Raw genomic sequence first — 16678 nt, forward strand, 5'->3', positions numbered from 1 at the left:
TTCATTTTATTTGAGCTTCGGCTTGTCGCACACCTGGATGGTCAGACGCCACCGAAGAAGAAAAAAAAAATTAAAAATTAAGGGAAAGTGTTGGTCATTCACCGTTTTAAGGGGTTAGAGGCCTCTTCTCTTTTTCATTTTTATTATTATTAATTTTTTCTTTTTTTTTGTGGCCTGGCACATTTTTGTTGACATCAAAAATGAGAGGAGGATGGAGAGGCATGCCACAAAAAACTCCTTTTCTTTTTTTATTTTTGAAAAATATTTATTTTTTTTTTTTGGTTATCGTTGTTGCTGCTACTGTTGGTAGTTGTTGGTGCTGCTATTGTTGGATGTTGGATGTTTCCTTCTTGCTACTGTGGATGTTGTTGTGCCTGCAACTGCTGGACTACTGGACCTTTTAGCCTTCTGCTGCTGTTGCAGGTTGTGGTCCTTCTTACAGTTGGAAGTTGTTGAAGTGGTTCTTCTTTATCTTTTTTTTTCTTTTATTTTTATTTTTATTTTTATTTTTTATTTCTGATACTTGGAACATTGTTGATGGTGATCGTTACTGTGCCTCCTCATTTGCTTCTATTTTTTAATTATTTTATTTATTTTTTTATTGGAGCCTTGTTGAAAGCTTGAGGTTCCTGCTACTGTGGATGTTGTTGCTCCTGCTCCTTTCCTTTTCTTTTTTTTTCTTTTCTTTTCTCAATTTGATGTTGTGGACTCTGCTATTGTTGGTGATGCGGCTCTACGGGTTTTTTGTTAGCACGACTCTTTTTGCCCCTCCTTCTTTCCTTCTATTATTTTATTTATATTTTTTTATTCATTTTTTTTACCGTGGGTCCTTGTTGGAAGCTGTGGATCTCGGTCCTCGTTCCTTCTAGTCCCTGCACTTCCTGCTACTGTGGATGTTGTTGCTCCTGCTTCTTCTTGCTGTTGTGTGGAAGTTATTCATCTTGATCTTTTATTTTTTATTATTATTTATTTATTTACGAGCATTGGATCCTGATAATCATCTGCTCAATACCGACCAGGCTCCTTCTTTTCTTCTATTTTGTTCAATTATTTTATTTGAATGTCAGAGCTTCTAATTATTCTTTTATATTTATTTTTATTTAAAAGAATTGGATCCTGATAATCAGCTGCTCAATACCAACCTGCTTCTTTTCTTCTATTTTTGTAATTTTTTTATTTTAATTTCCGAGCTTGGGGATCTTGTTGAAAGTTGTGGATCTCGGCTCCTGTAGCTCTCATTTTTTTTGGATTCCATTGATAATTTTGCAGTTATTTTTATTCTTTTATATTTATTTTTATTTAAAAGAATTGGATCCTGATAATCAACTGCTCAATACCGACCAGGCTCCTTCTTTTCTTCTATTTTTTTTGAATTATTTTTTTTGAATGTCAGAGCGCCTTATTCTGTTATATTTATTTTTATTTAAAAGAATTGGATCCTGATAATCAGCTGCTCAATACCAACCTGCTTCTTTTCTTCTATTTTTGTAATTTTTTTATTTTAATTTCCGAGCTTGGGGATCTTGTTGAAAGCTGTGGATCTCGGCTCCTGTAGCTCTAATTTTTTTTGGATTCCATTGATAATAATACAGTTCTTTTTATTCTTTTATATTTATTTTTATTTAAAAGAATTGGATCCTGATAATCATCTGCTCAATACCAACCTGCTTCTTTTCTTCTATTTTTGAAATTTTTTTATTTTAATTTCCGAGCTTGGGGATCTTGTTGAAAGCTGTGGATCTCGGCTCCTGTAGCTCCCATTTTTTTTTGGATTCCATTGATAATCTTACAGTTCTTTTTATTCTTTTATATTTAATTTTATTTTAAAGAATTGGATCCTGATAATCAACTGCTCAATACCAACCTGCTTCTTTTCTTCTATTTTTGAAATTTTTTTATTTTAATTTCCGAGCTTGGGGATCTTGTTGAAAGTTGTGGATCTCGGCCCCTGTAGCTCTAATTTTTTTTGGATTCCATTGATAATCTTACAGTTAGCTTTATTCTTTTATATTTATTTTTATTTAACAGAATTGGATCCTGATAATCAGCTGCCCAATACCAACCTGCTTCTTTTCTTCTATTTTTGAAATTTTTTTATTTTAATTTCCGAGCTTGGGGATCTTGTTGAAAGTTGTGGATCTCGACTCCTGCAGCTCTAATTTTTTTGGATTCCATTGATAATCTTACAGTTAGCTTTATTCTTTTATATTTATTTTTATTTAACAGAATTGGATCCTGATAATCAGCTGCCCAATACCAACCTGCTTCTTTTCTTCTATTTTTGAAATTTTTTTATTTTAATTTCCGAGCTTGGGGATCTTGTTGAAAGCTGTGGATCTCGGCTCCTGTAGCTCTCATTTTTTTTTTTGGATTCCATTGACAATCTTACAGTTCTTTTTATTCTTTTATATTTATTTTTATTTAAAAGAATTGGATCCTGATAATCATCTGCTCAATACCAACCTGCTTCTTTTCTTCTATTTTTGAAATTTTTTTATTTTAATTTCCGAGCTTGGGGATCTTGTTGAAAGCTGTGGATCTCGGCTCCTGTAGCTCCCATTTTTTTTTGGATTCCATTGATAATCTTACAGTTCTTTTTATTCTTTTATATTTAATTTTATTTTAAAGAATTGGATCCTGATAATCAACTGCTCAATACCAACCTGCTTCTTTTCTTCTATTTTTGAAATTTTTTTATTTTAATTTCCGAGCTTGGGGATCTTGTTGAAAGCTGTGGATCTCGACTCCTGCAGCTCTAATTTTTTTGGATTCCATTGATAATCTTACAGTTAGCTTTATTCTTTTATATTTATTTTTATTTAACAGAATTGGATCCTGATAATCAGCTGCTCAATACCAACCTGCTTCTTTTCTTCTATTTTTGAAATTTTTTTATTTTAATTTCCGAGCTTGGGGATCTTGTTGAAAGCTGTGGATCTCGGCTCCTGTAGCTCTCATTTTTTTTTTTGGATTCCATTGACAATCTTACAGTTCTTTTTATTCTTTTATATTTATTTTTATTTAAAAGAATTGGATCCTGATAATCATCTGCTCAATACCAACCTGCTTCTTTTCTTCTATTTTTGAAATTTTTTTATTTTAATTTCCGAGCTTGGGGATCTTGTTGAAAGCTGTGGATCTCGGCTCCTGTAGCTCCCATTTTTTTTTGGATTCCATTGATAATCTTACAGTTCTTTTTATTCTTTTATATTTAATTTTATTTTAAAGAATTGGATCCTGATAATCAACTGCTCAATACCAACCTGCTTCTTTTCTTCTATTTTTGAAATTTTTTTATTTTAATTTCCGAGCTTGGGGATCTTGTTGAAAGCTGTGGATCTCGACTCCTGCAGCTCTAATTTTTTTGGATTCCATTGATAATCTTACAGTTAGCTTTATTCTTTTATATTTATTTTTATTTAACAGAATTGGATCCTGATAATCAGCTGCTCAATACCAACCTGCTTCTTTTCTTCTATTTTTGAAATTTTTTTATTTTAATTTCCGAGCTTGGGGATCTTGTTGAAAGTTGTGGATCTCGGCCCCTGTAGCTCTAATTTTTTTTGGATTCCATTGATAATCTTACAGTTCTTTTTATTCTTTTATATTTATTTTTATTTAAAAGAATTGGATCCTGATAATCAGCTGCCCAATACCGACCTGTCTCCTTCTTTTCTTCTATTTGTTTTCAATTATTTTATTTGAATGTCAGAGCTTCTTATTATTCTTTTATATTTATTTTTAATTAAAAGAATTGGATCCTGATAATCAACTGCTCAATGCCGACCAGACTCCTTCTTTTCTTCTATTTTTGTAATTATTTTATTTTAATTTCCGAGCTTGGGGATCTTGTTGAAAGCTGTGGAAATCGGATCCTGTGATCCTCCTTTTCTTGTGGACTCTGATATTGCTGCTTGTGTTGAAGGTGGTGGATCCTATTGGAAGCTATTTGTTATTTAATTTTTATTTTTTATTTTATTTATTTTATTTTTATTACAAAACTCGTGTTCTACCGTTAGTAAGTGTGGATGATGTTGAAAGCTGTGGATCTCGACTCCTGTGGTTCCCATTGCTGTTGGAATCAGCTGTTAGTGCTTCCTTTGCAGCTTGTGGATCTTGTTGGAGGGTGTGGACCTTGAAGCTCTTGTTCTTGCCACTGTCCCTCCTCCTAATTATAAAAAAAATGCAAAGGCACGAAAATGCCGCTGTTTACCAAATTAAATGCTACTAATTGGACGAGTTTAGCGTCGCTCGAGTGTGTACTTTGCCACGCCCCTTCCTCCATCCTCCCCCCCCTGTTTTTTTTTTAGCACACACCCACCCCCTTGTAACACACACACACACACACTCTTAGTCAGCGGGCTATATGGCTTTTGACTGCGGGCCCATAGGAATTTTTAATGAAAGAAGTTATTAGTATGTATCAGAAGCATCGTTAGCAGCCAAAAATGAGAGTTGAATAAGGGTGGGGAGGGGGGGTGAGGGTGGTGGTGGTGTGTGGATGATGTGGTGCTTAAAAATGGATGTGTGTTAATGCCTCAGACAGAAGAGGTTCAAGAGAAGTGAATCAGGCACTGAGGGAAATTTCATTTTCTTATTTATTTTTGAAAACTAAAAATTTTTATTTTTTAATATTATTATTTTTACATTTTTTGGCGCTTAAAATATTAGTTCTTAAAAATAAGTTACACGTTTAAAGATATAAATTATTATTTTTTATGATAGAAACAAATTGTATCTTAAATTATTTTTTAATATTTTATTTCTTTATATTTTGCTACCTTTTTATTAAAAAAAATATATTTTAAATATGTTAGATTGTATAAAAAATATATTATAATTTAAAAGTTAAAAAGTATATAAAGATAAAGAATAAAATAGAAAGAAGATTAAAAAACTTAGACCCAACTGTTGAGATGTATTTTCTAATATATTCCTAATAAAATATTCAAAAATCCCCAAACTGCAGAATATTTCCCTGCTTTCTCGATGTTTTATCTTTTTTTTTTGAATATTATTCCCAACATCCTTGGGAAAATCTCTCCTGTCCAGGCCTAATCCTTTCTCATTGCGAATGAAAAGCAGGACTTAAGTTGTTGTTTTTGCTAAGCTTCATGCCAAATAATTATTTATTAAAAAATGTTGTTTTTATTTTTTGTTCTGGGAGGTGGGGAGATGTTGCCTATTTGTTTAGTCTTTTTTTGTGTTTTTTTTTTTAATGTTTGTTTCACGGGCAAATGAAAATCAGCTTCGGGGCGTACGAGGGGAGGATCTGATGAGCCGACGAGAGCCGCTCCACTTTCCACTTTCTACACTATACTTTCCACTTTCACAACTTTTTTTTTAATTTTTTTGCCACAAAGACACACAAACAGACACAGTTTGGCGGCATTATGTGGGGCATTAAAAGCGCTGACTACTGACTGCTGGTGACTACTGAGACTGCCTTGCAACATTTCCTACTACTCGTACTCGTAACCCCATCAGGGCTTCAAGTATTATTAATAAAACGTTGTCGCATCGTCGAGCGCATGATGTACCAGCTTAGTGGGGGGAAAAGTGGTTTTCCACTGGGCGGTGGGTGGCTAGTGGGCTGCTCGGAATGGGAACAGTGGGCGTGGCCTGACAATGCTTATGGAACAGCGAACATTTGCAACAAAACAAAATCCGGAAACCACGACAACGACCAACAAATAAATACAGCAAAAAAAAAAAAAACAAAAACAGCAAAATAGTTGAAAGAAAGAAATATATATAGAAACTGGCAAAAGAAAAGAGCAGAGTGGGCACAAAAAAATATATGTAAAAAAAAAAAAAGGGGGGGGGGAAAAGTAAGAAAGAATGAAAAGAAAAGCTGGGTTAATAGGTCTCATCCCATATATGGGGAAAAGGTCTCCGGTCTCAGGGCTCAGGTCTCGAAGGGATTGCTCGGAATCGTTAGTGGGAGAGATTAATTGCGAGTGCATATGGAGAAGTGCAGGGGAATTTCATTGAAAAATGTGTATGGGAGTTATCATTGCTGGGGATCGCGGGTGGAGGTAATTTATTTCGAATTATGGGGTTAAAAGGGGGTTACACCATTAGCAGTTGAGAATTATCAACAAATCATCGCTCTACAGGCTTCCTTTTTGTAAGAGTTGATATATATTTGATGTATATGTCAAGAAAATGATTTTTAAAATTTTGTTGCATACTTTGGGGTGCTCTGGGAGAAGCCACTTAATAAAAAGGCTATAACTCCTCTAAAAATAGTCCGATTTGAATGAATTTTGTTTTGTAGTTCAAGAATAGAAGACTCTTCGAGTACCAGGGCATAACAACCCATAGCCCCTGCCATTTCGAGCCAGAAAATCAGACTTTTCTCTCCCAAAAAGCCAAAACGGAAGTGGCTCCTAAGAATATAATATGAATTTCTTGCAAACAAGCTGCTCATAATTAAAAGTTGCAACTCACACATCAGATGCCGCAAAAAAACGAAAATGCGAAATAAAAATAAATAATTAAAAATGCCTTTCTCGGCAATAATAAGAGAACGAGGCAGTAGAGTGGAAAAAAAGGGGAGGCAGTAGAATCTTTCCATTTTCCACCAACAAAAAAAAAGAAACTGAGCAGAATTTAATAAATAAATGAGTAGCATGCCGAGTAGGTATTACTGACTCGGAAAGACTCGAAAGAGAGTGAAGAAATAATAGATATTATAATTTAAAATGATGTGAAAAACCAATAACATATTTAATTTAAGGAAAAGCTTTTCAATTTCAATAATAATCCTAACGAAAAATATCATGAAATTGGAGGAGGGAAAATTGATTTGAGAAATCCCAGCAAATGGCAACGAACATAAATCCTTTCATGCGGAAATGAGTTGGCCGAAAGCTCGAATTTTACCAAAAATGTCGGACTTGTGCCTCATTAATTTAAATTTCACATTTCGGGGGGCGAAAAGCGAAGCGTGTGTTTGTGATTTTATGAAATTAATTTCAACTGCATAGCACTGGACACTCTGTGGTTATGAATTTATTAAAATCGTTCGCCGAAAACTGCACCAAATGGCAAATTAAGCAGTTTAGTAGCAGATTTATGATCTGGGCTCACAAAAGTCTTTATGAACAACATTTATGGCTAATAAATATTTATATGTATATGTTCCGGAATCCGGATGATGAGATACATAGATATATATATGTATCTATACGCATTTCCTTCATTTGATCGCCTTTAATCGCCTGCGAATATAATCCATATTGCGTATACGCCGTGTATGGCATGAAGGACATTTTTTTATGGCCGCCAATTATGTTTGATATTAGCCCAAAAAAAAAATATATATATATAAATATTTTATGGATTATTTGTATGTATATGTATATGGATTTTCACTTTACTTCACTTGCCTGTCAGTCTGCCTTCACTTTTTGTGCCAATTTCTGCGGAATTCGCGTATTACATCCACCGCTCGGGGTCGCCGCTGCTCATTTTCATTTCCAACCTGACATGTACATTCAACCCCCCCTTTTTTTTTTTGGCCGTCATAAATTTCATTTGTCTGTTCATTGTTTTGGCGTGTGGAAATCAACGCATCAAAAGATTCCGCGCTGCAGTTGCATTTTTCGTTCGAGTTTTGTTCGAGTTATTTTAATACCCTTGATGGATGAATGGATAGAGTTCGGGTATTATGGGGGGCTTGGTGGCGGAATAAATAATTTTTGTAGCGGGTATTATTTAGGTTTTTGAGGGGAATAAATATAAAAGTACTGCAGGCTGTACTGTAGTTTGAAAAATTAAAGTACAGAGTGTATAAGGTTCAGAGGAATAATTAAAAATGCTTTTATTTAAAAAGTACTGGGTATGAGATAGCTATTTTGTAGGGATAAGACCATAACTATAGGGTATTGTGCAGCTTTTATGGAGGAATTAATACTGAAAAGTATGGGGTATAGTGTAGTTTATTGAGAAATATACCCTTTAGTAGCTTTAGGATTGAAATAAATACTAAAAGTAGTTTTTGGGAGGAAGAATTACAATAAAATGTATATTTTATACAGTTTGTTAATAATAGGAGAAGAATATATTAGTAATTATGCAAAAAGTATAGGATATAGTGTAGTTTTTAAGAACAAAAAAGTTGTAAATAAAGGACTGGGTATTATTTTGAAGCATTTAAAAAAGAATTATACGAAAAGTACCGGATATTTTATAGCTTTAGAACAGGATTTAGTATAAAAAATAAAGAAAACCCTAATATTATGTAGCTTCAGAATAGAAATAGGTACTAAAAATACCGGATATCCCCATTGTGGCTTATAAATAGGAACAAATATAAGAAGTATCGGGTATAATGTAGCTTTAGGAGAGAAATACATAAGAAAAGTACTGACATATAGTAGTTTTTGAATAAAAATTAATATAAAAAGTAGTGTCTATTATGAAGCTGTATGGCAGGATCAAGTAAGTCCCAGGTATAGTTTACCTTTTTGAAAGGAAAGTTATAAATATAGAAACATAGATGTCTGTGAGAAAGCATACTTTTCACATAAATTGTAGAATAAAATAGAAATAAATCGATAAATATCGATAAAAAATCAATGAGAAAAACTAGGATATAGATTATTCGCTAAAGTTGAACTGCAATCTAAAACAAATCTTGTTTTCTTTTTAGTGTTTTTGTGTTTTGTGTGCGTGGCTGCGTTTTTGGCTTTTGTTTCGAGTAACAATTTTGTTGCTTCTGTTTTAGCATTTGGCTTTTTTTTGCGGACTTGTTTATCTGTGTATTTATTTAGCATTTTCCGTGTTGTTTACTGGCCAAATAAACTTTTCCACACATCATTAGCTGGGAAATGGCAATCAATGCCAGACGCGGGACAACATCAAACCCACTAGTACTATACCCTTGTCGATTTTTCGATGATGATTTTTTCCACACCCTAGATGGGGTGTGTGTGTGTGTGTGCCTTGTGGTGTGCTAATTTGTTGCATTGTTGCAGGCTGTGTGGGACTGTGTGTGTGTGGCTGGGGTAAGAAAACGTGCTAAGTGCTGGACAGAAAAGTACATTGCTCGATCAAGTGAGCAACTTCATAATGGTCGTTTTTAGGCCACTGACTCTACGATGGCTACGATGGCTTTCTGTCTGACAATCGAAAACGCAAAAATTGCCAGGGAGAACCTGTAAACAGGCCTTGGGTAGGGTGTGGTTGATAAATTCCCTGTTATTGGTCACGTACAGCCCGGAAAAACACGCCGTGCACGGGCCTGGACTGGCCCCAACAAAGCCACAAAACACGGCTGACTTGTGTGCACTTTTCTAAAGAAATTAATAAGTGAACGTTGTCAAGTGCAATTTATTAATAAGGGAGCTGAAGGATGGATCCCTGGGGGGTTGGAGTTGGAGTTTAAAGGAGTTAGTTCTAAAAAAGTTGGGATTAAAATTAATAAAGTCTTATAAGATCGAATAAGAACTAGCCCAGTTATGGTCTCTATTTTGAAGAGTCTCTACCACTTAGCCACTTTATTACTCCCTCGAGCAGTCTAGTTCTTATATTAACCTATTTAGTTCTCCTTTTTTTTGCCATTCTATTGCAATTAACTGAATAACTATATCTGTCTTTGTAGGAAAGAAGGAATGCCAGCTCCTCCAGATGATAATTTTCCCTTAAACGTTCCCTAATTGATTTATGGCCCTGAAACGCACTGTAGTCGCCATAGAGAGAGAGCCAGCAAATCAAATTTGTTTGTGGCTGGTTACATTATTATGCGTATTATTATCATTAGCTCAAGTCCTTCCTTCCTTCCTTCCTTCCTTCCTAGGTCCTCTGACTTCCGAGTCAGAATACTCTCCACCCCCATAATTCTATTTTCTTCATGACATTTTTTCTGCGAAACGCTACCACGCGGTGGTGCCACTCGCTTTCTCTGGTTTTTACGACCCAAAGTCGTAAAGGCAAATACCAAAAACCAGAATTCAGAATCAGAATCAGAATCAGATTCTGAATGAGAACTAGGGCCCGAGGGTGTAGGAGGGGCAGGACATTCTGCGGCGGTGTTAATGCGATCTTGGTCCACGTTTATGGCATTGTTTAAAGCCTCAAGAAGGAAAAATCAGTGGCCAGTTCAGTGTCGTCATGGCATCACCCCTCCCCCAAAAATTCCATTCTATAACTACCTCTCAGCCCTCATCAGCCTACTTGGGGCTGATTGTATTGGGGCAGTCGAGCGTTTACAAATTCAATTTAATGGCTCGTATAATGCCCGTTTACGATCCCTTCGAATATTATGCTAGAGCACAAGTTAATTATGTTGAACGTTAAATAAACATCAATTAAAAAGTTGCCACAGTTGCCACAGTGGCCCGGCTCACTTCTGTCTCTTCTGTTTGAGCTTCCTTGGCATGTTTTTCTTTTTATTGTTGATTGATGTCTACACTGTAGGGGTAGACTTGGAGTGTGTGTTGCCATGCCAAAATAGCATATTTCGTGCATTTTAAAGACAAAAAGGAGTCACAGGCCAGCCAGTCACTGGCAGAAATCGGTGGAGAAGAAAGGAAGTTAAGCGGCAAAATGGCCACCAAGCACGACAATAAATATTCATAGCCCAGTCTCAGTCTCAGTCTCAGTCTGAGACTGAGTCTGAATCGTAAAACAAATCAAAAGTCATCAAAAAGTGCACTTTGCTCTAATTTTTCCTGCGCCGAATGTCGATGTCGTCTCATGGTATTTTTCTTTTGCTTAATTTTCCGTTTTCTGACAAGTCATGCTATGTTTATTCCAAAAAAAAAGAGGTACTGGAAAGGTAGGATAGAGGAGGAATGATTTGAGGTTTTTTTGATACCCTGGAAAGGTAAAAAAGAGTGATGATCCGGAATAAGCCGAATTTTGATGCCTATGATTTGGTTATAAAAGGGTCTAGTCATTCTTAAACAAAAGATTTGTAACTAAAAATTAAAAATAAAAAAATTGAAGTTATTGGCTTTAAAATTAAGAGACTTAGCTCATAAAAAAAAACAATTTGGCGGACAAACGGACAGGCGGACAGAGTCCTAGAAGCTGAATTGGAAACAGGAACTATCTTAAAAGATAACTCTAGAGGAGATATGTTCTCTATTTGTGAACTAAAACTAAAAGTTATCTCTAAAAAGGCATTTAAAAATAAATATATGATATCCGGTACTAATAAACTATAATTTCTTGAAAGTTTTAGACCCTATAGAGTCAAAGAATCAATACCCCCTAGAACTCTACAAGTACCGGGTATAAAATACAAAAAAAAAGAAAAAAAAGAAGCCTAGAACCCAGCAGGAGCAACAGTCATGGCATGGCAACAACTGAGCAAAGTCAAACTTATTAATAAACGTTATGACGACAATAACAACAACAACAACAACTGCAGGCCAGGCCTATATAGTCGTAGTATATATAGCCGGATAGTTTATATATTTATGCATAAATGTTGCCTGAAAATAAAATCCTTGGCTGGCTTCCTTCCGACCTACCACCACCGACTACCAGTATTTGCCACCAAATTGGCAAAGTTGGAACAAAAACGAAGCGAATCAGTGACAACAACAGGACTCGAAGCAACAACAAAATGATAGCAACAGGACCAAAAAGGAGCAGGCCATTGGGACGGCATAATTGCGAAAATGTTTAAAAAAAAAAAGGAAGAAAGGCAGGAAGCCAAGAAGTCAGCAAAGCATAAGTAGAGACTTAAAGGAATTCTTCTATAAATTATTTCAAAAAATAAATAAAATCTTATAGTAGTTGGGAGTAATAAGATATTTTTTTAAATAAAAAATCAGCCAACACTCTACCATTTATTCCCGACATTGACACCCAGGACAATTAGCATTTTGCTGAGTGTCCTGGCTGTCTCTCTTCTGTGGCAACTGTGTGTGTGTGTCTCTGTGTCTGTTTGTCCTTTTGGGAATCTGGAGAACCGATTCCTGGCATTTGTCTCTGAATTTTTGGGCTATTTGTGTGCAGCATTTTGTGGCAATTATAAGAGGAGATTTTCAGAAAAGGGTTCAGAGGACATCACCATCACCATCACCATCATCATCATCATTTTAAAGGCCTCGCGGCGTGTAAACAATTTTACAATTTACATTCAATGCCCAGCTGCTGTTTTGGCTCGCTTCGAAGGATGTCCTGGTTGTATGTCCTGGGAGTGCGAGAGAGTGTATATGTATGTAGATATGAAAATGAAATTAGTTTTGTCATAAAATATTCATTAGTGCCCGATTCCTATTGTAATTTGCATTAATTGAATTGTTTGTTAAATTGGAAAATTCTCGCCACCTCGCCACATCATCCCAGTCATTATAAATTGTGCTTAGTTTTCACGCCCCTTCCTCCCCCCCTCACAGGACAACAAGGACGACGTCCAATAACGATAACAATTTCCTCCTCACTCTGTAATGCTGTCTCACAGAACAAGGACAATAACAATAATAATAAAATGAATTAAATATGACCCAAAACCCCTCGAACCTCGAACTGCGAACCTCGAACCAATTGCAATTCCGAATCCGAATCCAAATCGGAATCCGAATACGAATCCCAGTCCGAATCCAAAACCACATTGCGATTAAACAGCTCCAACAATTGTCGCACGTGCGTCCATCTCGGCAACAATGCCAAAAATCTCACACTCGACCGCAAATTGAATTTAAAATGAGATCTGTTCTAAATATGCACACACACGCCTCTAAATATGTGCGTTTCATGAGTGTAAGTCGGAGGGGGAAAAATGGAGACAAATTTTTGCCGGAAATTGTTTAAAGAGGTCCACAAAAAAGGGAGCTCTGAAAAAGGTTTCTGAAATATATTAATAGTGGTATCAATTATAGTTATATTCTATATAATTGTAAGATTCTTAATCAATTATAGCCCGAAAGTAATCGAAAATCAATCCTCTTTATCGATAATACAGTTTGATATACAGGAATATATAATTTTTCTTATTTTTTTCGAGCTTATTATAATTTTTCTTGTATCATTTTATATTTTAAATCATTTATTTTAGCAAATATAACTTTAAAAATAATCGAAATTGAATCCTTTTTATCGATAACTGTCATAACTTCCCTAATTTTATAAACCATACACCGAAAATTGCTCATAAATAATATTTTTGCCTTCAAATATACCTGTCTTCTTATTTTCTCTGATTTAATATTAATTTTAATAAATTAGTTAATATTTTAACTAATTCTTGATCAATAACTATCTGAAAATGAATCGAAAACTTAACCTAACTTATTGATAACTCATAGAATTAGAATTATTTTATAAAAAAGAGACACCAACTTCTGCTTACCATACAAATTTTGTCAAATAAATATTCCTATTTCTTATATCCTCCGATTTAATATTAATTTCCAAAATATTTGTTAGTAATTGTAACCTAAAAACGTATCGATAATCATCGATAACTAAATATTTCTTCAAAATTTAAAGTACAAGCCACAAAAAAAAGTTGCTTATTACACAGTTTTGTCAAATAAATATCCCTCTCTCTTCTATCCCCCGACTTAAAATTAATTTCCATATATTATATACATATATATACATATAATATAATATATATACATCGCTTTGTTCTTTTGTTTCCAGGTAAGTCACTCAACGTGAAATTTTCCCCCCCGGAACATCATCAATTTATGCGCCCCGAATGTAATGATGTGTATGTAAGTGAAAGACGATTTTCTTATTGATTAAATTACACACACATGAGGACACATCCAGCCAGTCGGCCAGGACACATATATAGTAGGTTTAATCCTATATGTTGGCTCCACTTTGGGCGATAAATTTCATACACAGAGTACAGAGTCCCCCCCTCAGACCTCATACAGACAGACAGAAATCTAAATCTATATCTGTAAATGCGATTTGGGCCTGACTTTATTTTCTGGTTAGGGGTTATTATACTTTGATGGCCATTTTGGATGGTGGTTGATTCAATTTCTAAAAAAAAAAAAGGGGGGGAATTGCATAAACTGGCATTACTACACCCAATAAAAAGGGGATCACGGAAAGCGATAGTTGATTGGCCATCCAAGTGGCAGCTAAAACACTAAAAAAGAGTGTAAAGTGGAGGGATATATGTATCTTCACTTAAAGAGATTCATCTATATCTTTAAGATAGCCTGGTATATAAGGATAATCCCCTACCATCCGAAAAGAAAACGGCATCACCCCCTCTCTGGATTAATCTCGCAATTCGTTATGGCCACGATTCCAGGACCTCGCCACTTAATTAATCCTGTCACACATACCTCGGCTATACCATGCTATAGCTATCTCTTTCTCTCTATATATAGCCATCTCTTTCGCGGGCTCACCTTCCGTTGACCGCATGCGGTGCTGGGAGTTTAATGTGTGGCGCACGTAAGTATGCTATGCCATTTGGCCAGGCACGCACACACAAATTCCCATGAATCCCGCCGCCGTCTGAAGGAGGATTTTTGCACATACACTCCCCCCCCCCCTTAGGTTACTACTACCACCCGCCCTCTGTGCAGGACACGCCAAATAGTTTTGATGCCCATTTAATAAAATTTTCTATCTATTTTCCTGTCTTCCTTGCATTCGTTTTGTCATTTATAGTATTTTTTTTTTGTTTTTTTTGCCTCAGCCACGCCCCCTTGGTGACTGCGGCAACACTTTTGCCTGCCACGCCCCCTCCTCCTGGCCCACGCCCCACGCCCAATGCCTGGCACTTCCTTCTCCCAAACCGGAAAGTGAAAAATCCCAAACGGAAATACATTCATTTGCTTGTTTTACTTTTCCAATTTCAATGCCGGAGCTCTGATCGTCCATCTCTCTTACACACTACCACTCCCTCTATCTCTTTCTAACATTGTTACATATGTAGGAGGCGTGTGGGTAGAGTGGGCGTGGTCCATGGGAACCGTAGTGCCGCAGTCACGTTTAAAACATTAAAGTTAGATTTATGACTTTTCGGGTTATAAAATGACTTTAGATTGATTCCCGTCACATGATGACAGTTTTTCGTTTTTCATTCCCAACAAGGACTCTTTCCTCTTTCTTCTCTTTCTTACTTTCTTTTTTTTTTTTTTTTATATTCCTACCAGTTCCCCCCCTTGTTCTCTAAGGACCTACTTCGTGGCAAGAGATCCTGGGGCACCATGTGTAGACAATGAATTTTTAAGTTGTTTATAAGTTGGGGAATCGGAAGGATTTCGAAGGGCTTCAGAGCTTATTGGAATGGGTTTCTGGGCTTTTTTTTGTTGGGAAATATTAGGGGGTTTTTTTTAGGGAAGAATTATTGGGAAAAGGTTTAGAGGTTGGTACTAGAGGTACTATGGTACTAGGTATGTAAAGTATTAGATATTTTTAAAGGCTATAATGATGGGTTGTTTATGAGCAGAGTACCGGGTATCTTGTATTTTTATTAAGTAATTATGTTGTATAAGATTGACTATCATATAGATCTATTATATAAGGTCTACTATCATATATAGTAAGGTATTCTATCAGGTAGGTCTCTCATTTCTATTTCTATAATTTCTTTCTTTCTATCAGATCTATTAATTAGTCCTTATGGTACATATAGTTTTGTGATTATACCATATATCATACCTTATTACTATATCATATAGAATTATATAGAACATGAAGGACTTTATTCTATGTTTTAATCCTAAAAAAATAGTCCTATAATACAATCCTATCAAATATCACATCATATCCCTCATATAGTATCAAAAAGGTCAAGTAGATCTCATATATCATATCATAACACACACATAAGATCACATCATATAGTCCTAAATATCAAATATATCACTATTATATAGTCTTGAAGATAGTCCCTTCATAAAAGATACCATATAGCTTTCTTTAATCCAATTATTTAATAAACAAATAATAATATTTATTAAAAAACCTAAAGAGCCATCACTTTAAGGCACAACCTAAGGAGTTCTAAACCAACCCTCCTATGGAAACCCTATGGGATAACCCCCTCCAAAAACCCCTTCTAATACTTCCCCCCCCTGATAATTATTTACTTTTCTGTGGAAAAAACAGAACCTCTCTACTTGAAAACAGCTCCTGGCCCCTTGGCTTTTAGTCGCTAATGTTAATTTAACATTCGGGCCTAATCAAAGGCCAGTTTTAATTAGTCCTCCACCTCCACCGCCCGGTCGTCCTGCTGCGTGGACTTGCCGCCAACCTCAAATCCTGATGAAGAAATGCCATGACAGAGTTGCATTTCCGATGAAAAAAAAAAAAAAAAAATAGATGAGAGAAAAATGGCGTTTTTTTTCGCGAAATGAAACGGGGCCATCGTGGATTCATTAGCGTGTCTCTTACGCCTTTCCCTTTCCCCGCTCTATTAGAGAAAATGGAAAATAGAAAATAGAAAGGGGGGGTACTACTAAAAAAAAAAAAAAAGAGGGAAAAATCAGTGGCAACCGGACCGCGATAGAGTTATCAAACGTAGCCACAGCGAACTATTAATGAAGGTGGCATGGGAGGACCAGGAGGACCAGGAGGACCAGGAGGGCCAGGAGGACAAGGGGGTGAACTAGTGGACTAGTGGGTGGTTGGGTGGTTGGGGTCTCACTTTACGTGCCACTGCACACATTATGCCAGAACGAGATGGGACACTGAGTGGGTCACTCTCCCTCGGCGGGCAGGATCCTGGCAGATTTGA

General features: G+C 35.8%; 1 long non-coding RNA gene across 1 annotated transcript in view; it reads left to right on the forward strand.

Moving 5' to 3' along the window:
• Positions 1 to 13853, forward strand: part of LOC116655135 — a 36989-nt gene extending 23136 nt beyond the window's left edge. The window contains exon 4 of the long non-coding RNA XR_004310293.2: positions 13609 to 13853. This is a non-coding gene — a long non-coding RNA (uncharacterized LOC116655135). The remainder of the gene's footprint in view (positions 1 to 13608) is intronic.
• The last annotated feature ends 2825 nt before the right edge of the window (positions 13854 to 16678 follow it).

Source organism: Drosophila ananassae, chromosome XR (genome assembly GCF_017639315.1).
Source record: "Drosophila ananassae strain 14024-0371.13 chromosome XR, ASM1763931v2, whole genome shotgun sequence".
NCBI lineage: Eukaryota > Metazoa > Arthropoda > Insecta > Diptera > Drosophilidae > Drosophila > Drosophila ananassae.